The following is a 19,190-nucleotide window of genomic DNA, read 5'->3' on the forward strand; positions in this document are numbered from 1 at the left end:
TATATTTCCGCTTGCGCAAACTAACGTACTGTAGAGAAGAAATCGATTTGGGGGTGGCCTAGCTATCCAACCCCCCTTCAAGCCGGCCATCGATCCTCCAACAAATCCATCATACAAATACTCCCTTAATCCTAGAATACAAGATCTACTCCATGAATCGAGGAAGAATACCCGAAGAAATAAGGATTACAAGTATTTCTTAAATCCCCAATCCAAGAAACCAAGAAAAGGGGGAAAGAGAAAATATATCTACGAATAAGCCTCGTCTTCGGATCCAATCCTCGCTCCGGAGTCGAAATCGTCAAGAACTCCCCTCGAATCGCCCAGAAATCCTCCCAAGAATGGGAGGATACCACCAAATCTTGCCTTCTCCCCAAAGGGGAAGAGATCCCCTTTCAATTCATGAAAGAGGGTTTAAATAGAGGAGGAAATCGGGCGCCACACGGCCCCGTGACATGGCCGTGTGAGATTCACACGGCAATGTCCAGTTCCTTCTCTGCCAAAGCTGCACGGTCGTGTGACTCACACGGCCAGGACCCTTCTGTTATCTGGAAATGCTACACGGCCGTGTGGTGCACACAGCCACCACCTGCTTGGCCTCTGGAAACCTCACACGGCCGTGTAGATCTACACGGCCATGTAAGGCATCTGCTCTAATTTCTTCAAATCAAGACACGGCCGTGTGAGATTCACACGGCCATGTCCTCTTCCCTTCCTGTTAAAACTACACGGTCGTGTGTGGTACACGGCCTGATGCTCTCTCCCTTCAATTCCTTCCAAGCTTGTCCAAGGACGCATAATCTTCACCAATTTCGACTCCTGTGTACAGAAAATGCACAAAAAGCAGATCTCCGAACCAAAAGAGTAAATATGCTAAAAGGAAAGCTGGAAGTATAAAAATGCATAAATCAAGCATGCTCAAAGTATGTAAATGTGCGTAAAAACATGCATAAAAGAGTATATAATCTACGCACATCAGTAATCATCATCAAGTAGCATTTAGGTGTCGTATAGTCATTTCCAAAGCAGCGCGCAAGAGCAGAAGTTGTCCAAATTGATGTCTTAATTGCTAGTCAAGGGGCTTTATATAGGACCCCTTCGAGCACTTGAACCACCCTCGGATGGCTGGACTGATGTTAACATAGTTGCACCTCATCGAAACTAGATCTTTGAAATTCTATCCAAATTCGGGTGCCTAGACTATGACGTAGGCCGGTGGAATCAGTGTGCACCACCTCAGCTTTGAGTTCACCCGCTTGGTTCCATCCCAAGCACCCAGACCACCACTGGGCACCCGAACATCCGAGCGCCCGAAGCCCACTTGGGTGGCTGGACAACCTTTTCTAGCCTTTGTCTTTCTGTAAAATAGAATTACTCTAACAAATAATATGTAAAACAAAATAATATTTGATAGCCTCCGGACTGTTCGGTCCTGACTTTGAGTTTTGCCAAAAATCTAGATAATATGTTGGGACTTTAATCATTGTCTAGAGGGGGTGAATAGACGGTCCACCCTAAATCATTTATTTGCTTCCTACACTCATTAGAACATAGCGGAAATACAAATACAAAAGCTAAACTAAAACAAGAAAGCAAACTTAACATGTTGATTTTGTTTGCGCTACTCGTAATTCCGTTCTGTTTCCCTTGTATAAAAAATTATATAAGCACAGAACTTTTCCTAACAACTCATGTGATATTTAGAAGTTAAACCTGGATTGCAAACGAAACTTAACATTATTAATCCAATTTAAACCCATGTGTTCATCAAAATTTAAACCATATTACAGAAATTGATTAAATATCTATTTCAAGGATTGGCTTCCAGGTCGTTTGCGAGCCACTCGGCCTTCTTGGGTATGGGATCATCCACCACTTCCTAGTCAAAGCCTTTCAAAGAAATTGAATACTTAAACTCCTTACAGTAAACCCTAGGTTAAACTATAGAGACCTCAATCAAAGCACAAGATCTCTAGCCTCTTGTGTTGGTACTTCAAGATCCATACAAAGGAAAAATAAACTAGCACATAGCGGAAACAATTAACTAGTTATACCTTTCTTTGTAACTTAAAGACCTCTTGATCTTCTGCTGTATTCCTCTCCTCCTCTTGGATGTCGTGTGGGCGACGATCTACCAAGATGCAAAAACCCACCCAAGTCCTTTCTTCCAAGACTTTCGGCCACCAAGGGATCAAAGCTAGGAACACCACCTCTTGTTCTTCTTTCTTCCTTGCAACCCACCGGCCACAAGATGGTTGAAGCCTCTTGATGTCGCCGGCCTTAGGTGAGAAAGCAAGGGGAGAATAAGAATATGAGGGGGCTGATCACAAGGACAATAGAAGAGGAATAGAAATTGTGTAGATGATTATTACCTCTAAGGCACCATCTATCGGTTGATCGATTCAGAACGATTCTGTGCTTCACACAGAATGTTCACGGATCGATCAGCCGATCAATTCAGTACCTTGAATCGATCGGCTGATCGATCCAGACGCATTCTATGCTGCGCAAAACCTTACCAATCGATCAGCCAATTGATTGCCTTACCTTCAATCGATCGGCTGATCGATTCAGAGGCAATCTGCCGCACAGCTATGTCTGAATTGATTTACCAGTCGATCTCTCACAGTGAGGCTATCACACACATAATCTTGTGACTTGCAGGAGCTTCTCTTGCCAAGAATCCGGTTCCCGACCTTCTTGGACTTCTCTTGCCTTGCATTTGATCTTCTGACCCGCAAGAACTCTTTTTGCCAAGAATCCAGTCCTCGACCTTCTTGGACTTCCCTTGCATCTGGTCTTCTGACCTGCAAGAAACTCCTCCTGCAAACTCACAATGCATGTTAGTTCCACCGTATTAACCTAAACTTAAATAATTATCAACACATTGAAACTTCCAGGGCATGATTGCACCAACAATCTCCCCCTTTTTGATGTTTGACAATCTATTTAAGTTTAGGCTAGTTTCCAATACAATGATAAATAATGATTGTAGCTTGCTGAAATAATAATTGCATAATTACAGTAAGCTTGATTTTAATTTACTGAGATAAGCATAAGCAATAAGCATGAACTTCAACATAGATCTCCCCCTTTGTCAAAAATCAAAAGCAAATAACTCCCCCTCAATAAGTGCACAAAGCAAATATGATAAATCCGAGGAATGCTCCCCCTAAAACACACATATATCAACAGAACTTAACAACACTGAAATGTAGAATCAAAAGGAGAGCTTAGCATAAAAGTATATCATACATTCAAAATGAAAGAGAGTTCATAAAAAAGGCTCCAGAACAACCATCCATACAACAAATAAAAACATATCACACAGGAACATAAAACTCGATAAGCTCGTCTCCAGGAGGAGTGGGATCAGGATCAGCAGCTGGAGCGGACGTAGTAGCCGGAGCAGGAACCGCCGCAGAGTCAGGATCAGGGGCATCCTCAGCAGGGGGAACAGGGGCGGTGGATGGACCAGAATGAGACGGGTGAACCGTCACCCACGAGCCCACTAAGTCCACTAGTGTATCCAGAGTCCACTGCATCGAAGTCTGCTGCTGGACCATGGTATCCATCGTGGTACGCAGGCTGGCTACCTCCAGGGTCAGCTCCTCAAGGTGAGTGGAAATCGTCTCCTCAAAAGTCAGAGAAGCTGGCCCGTGGAACTCCTCCTCAGCCTCATCCTCCGTAGGAGCCAAGGCCTGTGCATCCCCCCTGTGGCGAGCCCGGGGTCCCTCCCCAAAAGCACGGCCATCGATCCATCGAACTCCAGCTGGACCACCAATCAGACCCGACTTCTTGAAAGAGCGAGAAGAAATCCGAGAATAAGCCACTGTCATGTGCTCCAGCTGTCCCCGGGAGACATCTATCTTCTGGGACGCCAGCCAATTTGTGATAAGATGCCCGAAAGGCATATGTATCATTTGCTGCACGGGCTGGGTAAAATGAATGATGCAATGAAAGATGTTCAGAGCGATGTTGATGTCAAGGGAATGACGAATGGCATAGAGAGCAAACATATGAGGCGGTCGTAGAGCGGCTAGGGCACAAGAGGCAATGGGGAAAAGACAGTTAATGATCACTTTAAACAAAGCGACATTTTCAGCCGATAACTCAAGAGAAGAAAACTTAGTGATATGAGCATCTGGCCCATCCGGACGAGGATGACCAAAGAAGAACTGATGCATGGATGCAATGCTAATATGCTCAAAAGGTGGAGGCAACTCATCGGGAAGATTTGGATAAAAGACAAAATCATTGTTTGAAGGTAGACATTCGAGATAAGATTGAAGAATCTCATAAGAGAAGTCCAAGTTCTGTTTTGCAACACGAGTGCGATAATTTACACCATCTGAAGTGTGTAAATTATTATAGAATTCGGAGACAAGACCTATATTGACGTCCCTCTCACAGGTCAACAAGGAGTCAAGTTTATAATGCTTGAACCTATTATAGGTATCAAAACAAGATGTCCTATAGTATTGCAAATCAACTGATCTAGGGGGTATAAGTTTGAAAGCGTTTTTGGTGAAAGCTTGTTGCATTGCAGCAATTGGAAACCTAGGATCAGTGGGAGGTTGAGGACGTGAGGAAGGTACAGACGATCCTTCGCCCGATTCACGAACCTTTTGTTTCTTTCTGCGGGATAGAAAACAAATGCAAGAGATGCACACGGTTTTGACAGTGAACGGGAAGGATAAGCAAAGATTCAAGGGCAATGCAAGTAATGCAATGCATGAGGGATAATACAATGCACAAAGACACACAAGAAACATATAGATTAGGTCAAAAATAGGAGCAAAAAGAACAACAAGGAGGAGAGCAAAAACTTTACCTAGGGTTAGGGTTTGGAGTCCGCATTTTGTGTGAGGACGCGAAGACGAGGAAAGGAGCTGCCCAGTGCATCGAGAGAGAACTGGAAGAGAAGTGGAATAGCTCCCCTTCGCCGGAGAAGCACGCCGGAGTGACGATCGAGACAGACGAAAACATCGCCTGGGAAGTCGCCTAGGGCAAGACCGCGTCGAGAGAGAAAAAGGAAGAAATAGAATGAGGGGATCGATTCGGATCTAAGGGTTTAAGACAGGTTTTAAAGTCTCGATCGATCGACCGATCGATTGAGAGTAAGTGAATCGATCGGTCGATCGATTCACAATGCTTCTGTGAAAAATGAGCAAACGGCTGAATCGATCCATAGATCGATTCAGACGCCTTCTGTGGAAAATCGAAAGGGCTTCTCAATCGATCCATTGATCGATCGAGGTGCTCTGAATCGATCCATTGATCAATTCAGATGCCTTCTGTGGAAAACCGAAGAGCGTCTCAATCGATCCATTGATCGATCGAGGTGCTCTGAATCGATCCATTGATCAATTCAGATGCCTTCTGTGGCCAAGTGCGAGCCTCCCAATCGATTGACCAATCGATTGGGAAGCCTGATATGTCTGCACGTCTGAAAAACTTTCAGAACCAAGATTTGGAAAAGCACAACTAATTGTACACTACTCCAAAAATCACGAAATTTTGTATAGACACTATATGTATGTCCTAAATTATAAAAAAAATAAAGTTTAATAAAAATGAACTCGCCTTAGTGAAAAATTTCACAAAACCACAAATTATTGAAAACTTCAAAGATATGAGGAAGTTTGTATCTACCTGTTTCATAATAATCCCCATCCAATAACACACTTCAACCAATGTTTCAGAAGTGAGTTGTTATATGGTAAATTGAAAATTTCCAATCATAATCGTAGGGCAACGGGCACATGAGTTGTACACTTGCTTTCCCTATGATTGGACAAATGAATGTTTCATGTGAAAATCATTTTTTTTCTTGGCCAACTTAATGCATCATAACAAGCATTATGACCAAGATAAATGTTCCTAACCTCTCACCCCCATCTATATCACACAAAGAGGATAACCCTATGTGTTTGTGAGAGGCAAAAATTAAGGTGAAGAACCTAAAAGCTTTACCTATAAAGTGACCATGGAGGATTTGATTTAATCAATACAACACATTCCCAATTCTCTTCTAAGAAAGCTAAATTCAACTTCGGGAAGAGGTTTGGTGAAGATATCGGCTAAGTTTGATTTTGATCCAACATAATTTAAAATGATATCACCTCGAGTTACATGATCACGGATAAAATGATGTTTAACCTCTATGTGTTTCGTTCTTGAATGATGAACGGGATTTTTGGTTAAGTTGATTGTACTCACATTATCACAAAGTACTTGAACATTGTTATAGGTAAGTTTATAGTCTTCTAGAGTATGAGTCATCCACAATAATTGTGATACACACTCTCCCATGGCAATATATTCCGCTTCGGTTCTGGAGAGAGCTACACAATGTTGTTTTCTACTTGACCAACTTACTAAAGAGGACCCTAGAAATTGACAGCTACCACTAGTGCTTTTGCGATCCAACTTGCATCCGGCATAATCGGAATCGGTATAGCCCACTAGATCAAAAGTTTCGGTTCTAGGATACCAAAGACCAACATTTTGAGTCCCCTTGAGATAACGAAGAATTCGCTTAACGACACTCAAATGTGACTCCTTGGCACAAGATTGATACCTAGCACATATACATACGGCGAAAAGTATATCCGGTCTACTAGTCGTGAGATAGAGAAAACTTCCTATAGCACTACGATACACTTTGGAGTCAACTTCTTTCCCCTCAATGTCTTTATCCAACTTAGTATTTGTGGTCATGGGGGTAGATATTTCCTTTGCATTTTCCATTCCAAATTTCTTAAATAGCTCTTTGACATATTTGGATTGATGAATGTAAATGCATTCTTTTGTTTGCTTAATTTGTAATCCTAGGAAAAATGTCAACTCACCAACCAAACTCATTTCGAATTCACTCTCCATGTGATTAATGAATTCATTTAAAAAGTCTTTATTTGTGGAACCATAAATAATGTCATCTACATATACTTGGGCCACAAACAAATCATTACCATTATTTTTCAAGAATAAAGTAGGATTAATTTTTCCTCTATGAAACCCTTTTGATACTAGAAATGTTGATAATCGTTCATACCAAGCCCGAGGAGCTTGTTTTAGTCCATATAAGGCCTTTTTAAGTTTATATACATGGGTTGGACACTCCAAATTTTTAAATCCCGGTGGTTGCTCAACATATACTTCTTCTTTTATTACACCATTTAAAAATACTGATTTTACATTCATTTGGTATAATTTGAAGCCCTTGTGGGCGACAAAGGCCAACATCATTCTAATTGACTCCAATCTTACTACGGGTGCATAAGTTTCATCATAGTCCAACCCTTCTACTTGATTGAAACCCCTAGCAACCAATCTAGCTTTGTTTCTCACCACTATCCCTTTATCATCAAGTTTGTTCCTAAAAACCCATTTTGTATCAATAATTGATTTGTTGTTGGGCCTAGGAACTAAATCCCAAACTTGACTTCTCTCAAATTGAGATAATTCATCTTGCATTGCTAAAATCCAATCCGGATCAAATAAGGCATCATCAATGGCTTTTGGTTCTATTTGAGATATTAAGGCAACTTGACTTCCTTCATTTCTAAAGTAAGATCGAGTTCTCACTCCTTGAGTAATGTCTCCTACTACTTGATCTAAGGGATGATTTACATGAGTCCTAGTAGGTCTTGAGTCTTGATTTGTTATAATTTCGGGTTCAAGTGGCAAAGGTTCATTTTTCTCACCATCACTTTCTTGATTTTCTTCTCCTTGATGATTTACCTCATTTAGTGTTAGTTTCTCTAACTCAAATTGTAATTCTTCATCGTTTGTTCTTATAGAGTTTAAAGAGGGATTTTCTTCAAATACAACATTTAGTGATTCTTCAACTAGTTTTGATCTTTTGTTGTAAATTCGGTATGTCTTGCTATGACTTGAGTAACCTACAAGAATCCCCTCATCCACCTTATTGGAAAACTTTCCCAAGTGATCCTTGGTGTTTAGAATATAGACCTTACACCCAAATACTCTAAGATGCTTAATTGTAGGTTGTTTACCAAATGATGTGCGTAGATTATATACTCTTTTATGCATGTTTTTACGCACATTTACATACTTTGAGCATGTTTGATCTATGCATTTTTATACTTCCAGCTTTCCTTTTAGCATATTTACTCTTTTGGTTCGGAAATCTGCTTTTTGTGCATTTTCTGTACACAGGAGTCGATTTGGTGAAGAATCTACATCTTTGGGCATGCATTGGAGGAAACGAAGGGGGAAAGCACCGGGCCGTGTACCTCACACGGCCATGCACTGGGATGGAGCTCGGGCCGTGTGGAGTTTGGCACCAACAGAAGAGGAAGATGACATGGCCGTGTGAACCTCGCACGGCCGTGTCAAGATTTGAAGCCAACCAGAGCAGAAGCCTTACATGGCCGTGTGGATCTACATGGCCGTGTGAGACTTCCAGAGACCAAGCAGGCTGTGGCCGTGTGCACAACACGGCCGTGTAACATTTCCAGAGACCAAGCAGGCTGTGGCCGTGTGCACCACACGGCCGTGTAACATTTCCAGAGAGCAGAAGGGTTCTGGCCGTGTGGAGTCACACGGCCGTGCAGGTTTGGCAGAGAGGGAACTAGACATGGCCGTGTGAATCTCACACGGCCGTGTCACGGGGCCGTGTGGCTCCCAATTCCCTCCTCTATTTAAACCCTTCTTCATGAATTGAAAGGGGATCTCTCCCCCTTTGGGAGAAAGCAAGATTTGGTGGTTTCCTCCCATTCTTGGGAGGATTTCTGGGCGATTCTAAGGGAGATCTCGACGATTTCGACTCCAGAGCGTGGATTGGATCCGAAGACGAAGCTTCTTTATAGATAAGTTTTCTCTTTCTCCCTTTTCTTGGTTTCTTAGATTGGGGGATTTAAGGAATGCTTGTAATCTCTATTTCTTCGGGTTTTCTTCCTCGATTCATGGAGTAGATCTTGTATTCTAGGATTAAGGGAGTATTTGTATGATGGATTGATGTAATCTCTTATGGATTTGCCATTTTCTTGTTTCAATGACATTATCTTGCTTGTATCAATTAGATCTTGAATGATTGATGGTGATTTGTGCTTAATTCTCATTCTTGATTGATTGTTTGGATTTCTTATGGACTTTGTAAAGATAAACTCTCACTCGATCATCCGAGGGATCCACGTGACAGGTGCAAGCCCGTGTAAGGACGTTTGAGAGATAATCTTGAAGAGGAAATAGGGATATTCAAGAGAGTAGGACGGATTTTATGATTAGCTTCTTGTATCTTGATAGATTAATGAGTCGTGGGCTTCTACGTTGATATCCGAGGAAGGCATAGTAATAGGTGCACTTCTGTGTAAGGACAACATAGGTTCATGTCTAATTAATCCTATTTAGATACATTTCTCAGTCCTTAGCCGGTTATCTATTGCAAGAGGGAACCGGCAACTTTCTACATGTTTGGCAATTGAGGGATAAGAATTGGTAAACCATTTACATTCAAGAAATCTTACAAAGAAACCGAAACTCCTAGAATCTCCCTTTATCATAACCCAAAATACTAAACTCTTGTTTGTTGATCTTTAATATTAGATTTGTTTACCTTTACTTTGCTTTTGAAACGATTGGATAGTTGTTTAGCTAATTCGCATTGAGACATTTCTAGTGCTTATTCCAGTCCCTGTGGATACGATAATCTTTTATATTACTTGCGACATTTCCGTACACTTGCGGAGCGTAACAAGTTTTTGGCGCCGTTGCCGGGGACTGCGCTATAACATTAGGAATTATCAATTGAGTTAGACTAAACATAACATTTGTTTTCCTTTCATATTGCATAGTTGTAACTAATCATTAGATCTCTGTTTTTTACTTTCTTGTATAACTTTCTCTTCTTGTTAATTCTTTTTGTACAAACTCAATTCTGCATTTTTGATTCTTCTATTTTTCTTTTTGTGTCGAATTGTTATTTGCTATCTTGTTCTTGTGTATGCGAAGATCTAACTTTGCAGGGGAATTCTTTCCTTTTGACCCTGAGATTGACAGAACTTTCCATAAAAGAAAAATTCTGCAAAGGCAAATTGAAGAACAGGAACATTTGAATATGGCAAATAGACCACTTAAGGATTATGCAGCACCATATGCGAGAGGTTTTCGATCTAGTATTTCAAGACCTTCAGAGGAAGCTAATAACTTTGAGATCAAACCCGCAATCATATCTATGGTGCAGCAGAACCAATTTGGTGGAGGACCTCATGAGGACCCTAATCAACACTTAGAGGTCTTTTATGAAATATGTGGTACCATGAAAATGAATGGAGTTCCTTCAGATGCAGTTAGATTACTATTATTTGGGTTCTCTCTAAGAGATAGGGCAAAGCAATGGCTGAATTCTTTGGCCCCTAATAGCATCACCACTTGGGAGCAGTGTGAGCAACAGTTTCTTGATAAGTTCTATCCACCAAGCAAAACAGCTCATATGAGGAATTTAATTGCAAGCTTCAAGCAAACTGACTCAGAATCTCTTTTTGAAGCATGGGATAGATATAATAGTATGCTCAGACAATGCCCACATCATGGGTTGGAAAGATGGTTAGTGTTGCACACTTTTTACAATGGTATCAATTATCATACCAAAGTGTCCCTTGATTCAGCTGCTGGAGGGACACTTATGAACAAAAGCTTAGATGAAGCCGAAGAAATCATTGAAAGTGTAGCACAAAATCATCATCAATGGGAAAATGAAAGAAGTGGTGGCTATTCCTCTGTAAACCCAACAATTAAAGCATCAGGGAAGTTTGATGTAGATGCAGTCACTCTTTTGTCTGCAAAATTGGACGCTCTTACAAAGAAATTTGAGAATATGGGGACTAGTGCTAATATGGTCAATGTTATTAGTACATCTTGTGAAGTATGTGGGAGTTCAGATCATTCAAATGACTCATGTCCATTGGGAGCTATCACTGCACAAATCAATCAACTTGAACAATGTGATGCAATCATGAGTTACAATCAAAGGCAGAACAACCCATACTCAAATACTTATAACCCTGGATGGAAGAGTCATCCAAATTTTTCTTACAGAAATAATCAAGATCAAGGACCATTTATGGGGGCAAGACTAAATTTTCAAGCTGGGCAACAAAATTTTCAACATCTATCTTCCCAAGGCTTACCAAAGTCAAATGTTGAAAAGATGCTTGAAGAAATTATCTCAACTCAGAATGAAATGAGGCAAGATATAGCAAAGCTCATTCAGAGAATGGATAATTCTGAAAAGCATCAAAAGATTCAGAATAGTCAAATTGCCCAACTAGCTTCCTCATCATCCAGAGCACCAAGGCAACTTCCAGGAAAACCTGATGTGAATCCTATGGAGCATTGCAATAGGATTGAGCTTAGGAGCGGACGGACCTTGGGAGACTCCCAAGTGACTACTTCAAAAGGGATACAAATAGAAGAAGAGCTCCCTCCTCCTATACCGAATCAGATTCAAGCTAATGAGGAGGGTACCATTGAGGTTGAAGAGACTCTTCCACTGAACCATCAGAGCAAAGCTGTCCCTTTTCCTCAGAGACTTACAATGCTCAAGAAGGATGAAGAATTTGGCAAGTTTCTAGAGAAGGTTAAGGAGATTTGTGTAGAGGTACCTCTTATTGATGCTATCCTACAAATGCCTAGATTTGCCAAATTTCTGAAGGATCTCATGTCAAATAAGAGAAGAAGAGGAGAGGTCGAGACCATTGCGCTTAGTGAGGAATGTAGTGCTATTTTTGAGAAGAACACTTCTCCAAAACTGAAGGACCCAGGGAGCTTTTATATTCCTTGCAACATAGGAAAAGAATTTTTTGAAAAAGCTTTTTGTGATTTGGGGGCGAGTGTTAGCCTCATTCCCTATTCAATTTGTAATAAATTAGGTCTCAAAAACATTAAACTTACTACTATGGCACTTCAACTTGCCGATCATTCCTGCAGGTACCCTTTGGGTATTATAGAGGATGTGCCGGTAGAGGTGGATGGGAATGTTATTCCCACATATTTTGTCGTGTTGGACATGGAAGAGGACCCTAGGATTCCTATCATATTAGGAAGACCTTTCCTTGCTACAGCTGGAGCTATAATTGATGTCAAAAATCATAAGCTTTCTTTGGTAATTGGTAAGGAAAAGTTGGAATATGATTTATCTAATATCTCTAACCATGTCTCGTCTCTTTTAAATGCTTGTAGCAGGACAAGCATTTATAAACTTGAGGAATGGAATTTCCATCCTCATGGAAGGCCACCAAATGAAGGAGACAATGTGGTGGAAGATGTTGGGAGAAGATCTCCCAACAGAAACGAAAAGTATATCTGTCCTCCAAGGGCGAGGAAAAGGAGCGAATGATTAGGTTTGGTCGAGCTAAAGACCTTAAACAAGCGCTTCTTGGGAGGCAACCCAAGGGTTCTTTTAGTTAGTTTTGATTTGTATTGTAATTTCTTTTAGTTTGATGCATTCTTTTGATTTTGTTTTCAGGTTAGGTGCAAAACAGGGTCAGGCCGTGTGCTATACACGGCCAGGCAAAAGGTGCAGAGAAGGGAGGTGTTTGGGCTGTGTCATCCAGACACGACCGTGTGGGATCTTCCGAGGGGAAAAAGGTATAGGCCGTGTCATAGACACGGCCGTGCAAAGAATCCCGAGAGGAAAGAAGGAGAGGCCGTGTCCCAGACACGGCCGTGCGAGGAATCCAGGGAAGGAAGAGGGGGAGGCCGTGTGGATCTACACGGCCCGTGCAAAGAATCCCGAGAGGAAAGATGGGGAGGCCGTGTAGATCTACACGGCCCGTGTAGGAGAACTATTAAAGTCTACCTCCTACCTCACACGGCCAGATCTTGGCCGTGTTCCGCACACCCCCAACTCTCCAAATCATATCTTTCTCTCCCAATTTCTTAAAAACTCCTCTCTAATCTCTCAAGATCTTTGAGATCCGATTCTCCTCCTCTCTAAGACTTGGACTCTTGTTCTCTTAACCTAAGATCTTTTGTTCTTTGAAGTTTCGTTCTTTGAGTTCCACAACTCTAGATAATTCTTCCCCTATCTAAACTCATCAAGATGTCCAATCTTTTGAAGAGATTTCGCAAAGGAAGTGGTGGATCTAGTGGAGACAAAGAGAAGGAGCCATCGAAAGACAAAGGAAAACAACCAGTGAAGGGCAAAGGCAAAAGGACTTCACGCGACGAAGGTAATGACAATGAATTCAATATTGTGTTCAGAAATGACGATCAAGTAACTAGATTTGCAATTCTTGTCAATAGAAAGATAGTGTGTACTAGATATATGGACCCAACTGTTCTTGATATGCTTGGAATTAGGGAAGATGTAGATTTGATGATTGGGTTTTTGGATTGGAGTGATATTATGTACACACATTTGCCTACATATCCTCGTCTTGTTTTGGAATTTTTAAGTTCATTGGATGTCCATTTTACTAATGAAGATGATTATTATGGAAAAATCTCTTTTAGATTAATGAATCAAGAATTTCTATGGGCATTTAGTGACTTTAATTCTTGTTTTGGAATAACCACCGGTAGCCCTCGTAGGTTTGATCCAAGGTTTAATTGGAATCATTTTTGGAATGCAATAACTGGGTTGGATCAACCTTATGAGCCTTCAAGAGCTAAGGCCTCCCATATGCAAAACCCCATCTTTAGGTATCTACATAGAGTCATGAGTAAAACTATTTTTGGTAGGGGAGAGAGTGATGGGGTGGTTAAGAAGATAGAGCTTTATGCTTTATGGGCTATGCTTTATAAGGTTGAATTTGACTCTGGTTTTCATTTTGTTCAAACTTTATTGAGATCAGCTAGGGCATCATCGGGATCAATTATTTTTGGTGGTTTGATTACCCGAATAGCTTGTAATTTAAATCTTGATGTTGATGGGTTGGAAATAATTCATGGTAATGACATGATTGACATTGATACATGTCTTGCTATGAAAATGATCGTTCGGGATGAGAATGGTTTCGCGTTTCCTAGGAGGAGTGGTTCTCCTTTACCACTTCCTTTTCCTGAACGAACTACTATTCGTAACCGGGCTAATTGGGTAATTTCTGAGTTAGATTTTGAGGATAACCCTTCTATACCTAGAGACACTGAGCCACATAATGAACCCTCGTCATCTGGACATACGCAGCCTTCTAGTTTTATGGAGCCTGCTAGGCATTCTTTTGCATATGGCACGGGATCTTCTAGGTTTGATTTTTCAGATTTTCGTACGTCTCTAGAATCACTTCATGAGAAGCAAGATTCCCAACGAAAAATGTTGGAGGGGCGTTTCTCTTTATCTGATGATCAGTTTAGGGAGGTACAAAATCATTTTCAGTTTACGAGGAATTTTCAGGGTCAAGTGGCTGAATTTGTGCAGGATTATGATACTGATCAGGCTAGGATGAGAGATTTTATGCAGAATATGACGCTTACTAGCCAACAAGTTGATGCTTTATATGAGTATCATAGATCCTTGGGTGAGATTCCAGGTTTTCCTAGTTTTCCTATTGGCCAACCACGTCGTAGACCTCCTTTCCCTCGTCCACCTCCACCTCCTCCACCATATTGATTTCATCGGGACGATGAAAAGTTTAAGTCTGGGGGGGTGTCATATATTTAGGTGTCATATATTGTTTAGTTTGGTTTTCAGTTTTTAGTTTTTGATTAGTTTTTCATGTTGGTTCTTATTTTCATTGCTTGTTGCTTCATTTTGCTTGTTTTTGAAATAATCATGGCAAAAAAATTTTGAGAACATCAAATCTTCACTTATATGCTTTCTTGGATTCAAGTGAAATGTTAGCACGATTATTGTCTCGATTTATGATGTTCGCATGATGCTACTAGTAAACTTTGTGTAGTTCTTTTTTCTATCTTGGGAAGCATTAACAAGCTAAGAATCTTATGGTGATGAGTTTTAGTTTTGGTTCAACCTTAAGGATTTTATCTTCACCACACTTGTGCTTGATGCTTGAATAGTTGATGTCATTGAAATAGTCATGATTCATCTTGTTTGCTTAGTACTTGGTTTCCATGGTGATTTCTCAACTTTCATTTTGGTTACTGGATGAGGCTCAAATCATTAAAGCTCATTTGGAAAAATCAAAATATCCCAACATGTGTGCTAAAAGTACATTTGTGAATAAGTTTTGCACAATGCAAACACTTATAAAAAAAAAATGAAAAAATGAACAATAAGGGATATAAAAAATAGTTGTCATGAGTGGAATCTAGCAAGTCACCCCTTTGAGACCGAGTTAGGTTACTGGGGAAATGACTGCTTAGCTTCCCTTGAGATTGAGCACACCTTTGAGACCTTGGGTTAGTTGAGAAATATGAACCAAGTGAATGGTAAGTAAGTGCCTATCACTGGTTACTTGTCTTTCACTGGGAACATTAGGAATTCAAATTTGATGACGACTTGACTAGGACATGGATTGAAACTTGAAGGGTGTTGAGTTACTTTTACACTGCGCACAAGATTCTTATGCTTGAACCATACTTTACTTGTTTCCATGATCATGCTTGTTAATGAAACTTTTTGATAGAATTAGGAAAGTGCACTGGGTTTTATGAATGTGTTGTAGAACATATGAATTTAGACTGCAGCATTTTGCTTGAGGACAAGCAAAGGTTTAAGTCTGGGGGTGTGATGTGCGTAGATTATATACTCTTTTATGCATGTTTTTACGCACATTTACATACTTTGAGCATGCTTGATCTATGCATTTTTATACTTCCAGCTTTCCTTTTAGCATATTTACTCTTTTGGTTCGGACATTTTCTGTACACAGGAGTCGATTTGGTGAAGAATCTACATCTTTGGGCATGCATTGGAGGAAACGAAGGGGGAAAGCACCGGGCCGTGTACCTCACACGGCCATGCACTGGGATGGAGCTCGGGCCGTGTGGAGTTTGGCACCAACAGAAGAGGAAGATGACATGGCCGTGTGAACCTCGCACGGCCGTGTCAAGATTTGAAGCCAACCAGAGCAGAAGCCTTACATGGCCGTGTGGATCTACATGGCCGTGTGAGACTTCCAGAGACCAAGCAGGCTGTGGCCGTGTGCACCACACGGCCGTGTAACATTTCCAGAGACCAAGCAGGCTGTGGCCGTGTAATATTTCCAGAGAGCAGAAGGGTTCTGGCCGTGTGGAGTCACACGGCCGTGCAGGTTTGGCAGAGAGGGAACTAGACATGGCCGTGTGAATCTCACACGGCCGTGTCACGGGGCCGTGTGGCGTCCGATTCCCTCCTCTATTTAAACCCTTCTTCATGAATTGAAAGGGGATCTCTCCCCCTTTGGGAGAAAGCAAGATTTGGTGGTTTCCTCCCATTCTTGGGAGGATTTCTGGGCGATTCTAAGGGAGATCTCGACGATTTCGACTCCGGAGCGTGGATTGGATCCGAAGACGAAGCTTCTTTGTAGATAAGTTTTCTCTTTCTCCCTTTTCTTGGTTTCTTAGATTGGGGGATTTAAGGAATGCTTGTAATCTCTATTTCTTTGGGTTTTCTTCCTCGATTCATGGAGTAGATCTTGTATTCTAGGATTAAGGGAGTATTTGTATGATGGATTGATGTAATCTCTTATGGATTTGCCATTTTCTTGTTTCAATGACATTATCTTGCTTGTATCAATTAGATCTTGAATGATTGATGGTGATTTGTGCTTAATTCTCATTCTTGATTGATTGTTTGGATTTCTTATGGACTTTGTAAAGATAAACTCTCACTCGATCATCCGAGGGATCCACGTGACAGGTGCAAGCCCGTGTAAGGACGTTTGAGAGATAATCTTGAAGAGGAAATAGGGATATTCAAGAGAGTAGGACGGATTTTATGATTAGCTTCTTGTATCTTGATAGATTAATGAGTCGTGGGCTTCTACGTTGATATCCGAGGAAGGCATAGTAATAGGTGCACTTCTGTGTAAGGACAACATAGGTTCATGTCTAATTAATCCTATTTAGATACATTTCTCAGTCCTTAGCCGGTTGTCTATTGCAAGAGGGAACCGGCAACTTTCTACATGTTTGGCAATTGAGGGATAAGAATTGGTAAACCATTTACATTCAAGAAATCTTACAAAGAAACCGAAACTCCTAGAATCTCCCTTTATCATAACCCAAAACACTAAACTCTTGTTTGTTGATCTTTAATATTAGATTTGTTTACCTTTACTTTGCTTTTGAAACGATTGGATAGTTGTTTAGCTAATTCGCATTGAGACATTTCTAGTGCTTATTCCAGTCCCTGTGGATACGATAATCTTTTATATTACTTGCGACATTTCCGTACACTTGCGGAGCGTAACACCAAACCACAATTCATGAGGTGTTTTTCCTAGAAACCTATGTATTAAAGTTCGATTTTAGACATAACAAGTCGTATTAATTGCTTCAGCCCATAGGAAACTATGTAGTGAATATTCATTTAACATGCTCCTAGCGGCCTCTTGTAACACCCTATTTTTCCTCTCAACAACTCCATTTCGTTGAGGTGTTCTAGGGGTTGAAAACTCATGTTTGTAGCCTTTTTCCATACAAAAACTTGTGAATCTATCATTTTCAATCTCACCTCCATGATCACTTCTTATTTTGTTTATCTTATGAGCCTTTTCATTTTCTACTCTATTACAAAACGCAATCAAGGTATCTAGAGTTTGATCCTTATGTTTCAAGAAAAACACCCATGTATATCTAGTGTAATCATCCACAATCACAAAGCAATATCTACTACCATTTAAAGAAATATATTTACTACTATCAAATAAATCCATGTGAATGAGCTCTAAAGCATTTGAAGTACTTACAACATTTTTACCTTTATGAGTAGCTTTGGTTTGCTTACCCATTTGACATGCATCATATATTTTGTCTTTTTGAAACTTCAACTTTGGCAATCCGTGCACCAACTCCTTCTTTGAAAGATTTTTGATATTCTTCATGTTGGTGTGAGCGAGTCTCAGGTGCCAAAGCCACGTCTCCTCTTCTTTGGACATGAGACACTTAGCAAACACATTAGTAGCACCAAATAGTTCAACTTGATAAATATTTTCTTTTCTATGGCCTATAAGAACATTGGTGTTTAGTTCACTATGTTTGACTAGGCATTGAGATGAGTTGAACTCAACTCTATACCCCGAGTCACATAGTTGACTAACACTCAAAAGATTAAAAGCCATGCCTTTTACTAGTAACACATTTTTTATTACAAATTTCTCGGAAATTCTAATATCTCCAATTCCAATAACTTTTAGCTCACCACTATTACCAAAAGAAACGGTACCTTTACTTTTGTGTCTAAATGATGAAAATTTTGATGAGTCTCCCGTCATATGCTTAGAGCATCCACTATCTACGAACCATGTTGTTGGATGCTCCCCCTTTTCGCATGCCTGTTTAAACACGATGAACCAAATGTTTTGGTACCCACACTTTGGGTCCGGTAGCATCAATAACAAATTGCTTGGGTACCCAAGCTTGAACAACCTTAACCCTTGAAGCATGGTTTCTACTAATTAGGGACATGAATTTAACTTCCTTATCTTGAGATTTAAAACCTAGTCCCGCTTTGTTGTACACACCTCTTTGAACTCCTAGAATCATGTCTAAGTATTTTGAGCTTGAAGTAAATTTTACTAGAGCACATCTAAGATCATCAATTTGTGATTTCAATGATACATTTTCTTTTTCAAGATCATCAACATCATTTTTGTCATTTTCATGAAGCATGCAACTTTCACATGGCACAATTTCATTTTTGAGTGATTTCAATTCATTTGCAATCTTTTAACCTTCCCTTTTGATTTAGCTAGTGCATTGGTTAAGCATGCAATGGTGGCATACATCTTATCAAGCTTGGGAGAAATTACCTCATCATCACTAGATGATGACTCACTTGAAGACTCTACATCTTCTTCATGACTATCTTCATCTTCACTGTCTTCTACATGACTTAAGGCCATGAGAGCCATGTGCTTTGAGCTCTTCCTTTCATCTTCTTCCGATGAGCTTGATGATGAGTCATCCCATGTGGCTTTCAACGCCTTCTTCTTTTTCTTGATCTTTTCCTCTTGCTTCTTCAATTTTGGACACTCCGTTTTGTAGTGCCCCTTTTTCTTACATTCATAGCAAATTACATCAGTCTTATTCTTAGAATCCACAAGAGATTTACCTTTTCT

At 40.4% G+C, this 19,190-nt stretch overlaps 1 non-coding gene across 1 annotated transcript; it reads right to left on the reverse strand.

The window, feature by feature from the left end:
* Positions 1-10,457: 10,457 nt before the first annotated feature.
* LOC121988169 lies at positions 10,458-10,563 on the reverse strand. Its single transcript, XR_006113912.1, has one exon. It is a non-coding gene; the product is annotated as a small nucleolar RNA R71 (small nucleolar RNA).
* Positions 10,564-19,190: the final 8,627 nt, after the last annotated feature.

This window comes from Zingiber officinale, chromosome 5B (genome assembly GCF_018446385.1).
Source record: "Zingiber officinale cultivar Zhangliang chromosome 5B, Zo_v1.1, whole genome shotgun sequence".
In the NCBI taxonomy this organism is placed as follows: Eukaryota; Viridiplantae; Streptophyta; class Magnoliopsida; order Zingiberales; family Zingiberaceae; genus Zingiber; species Zingiber officinale.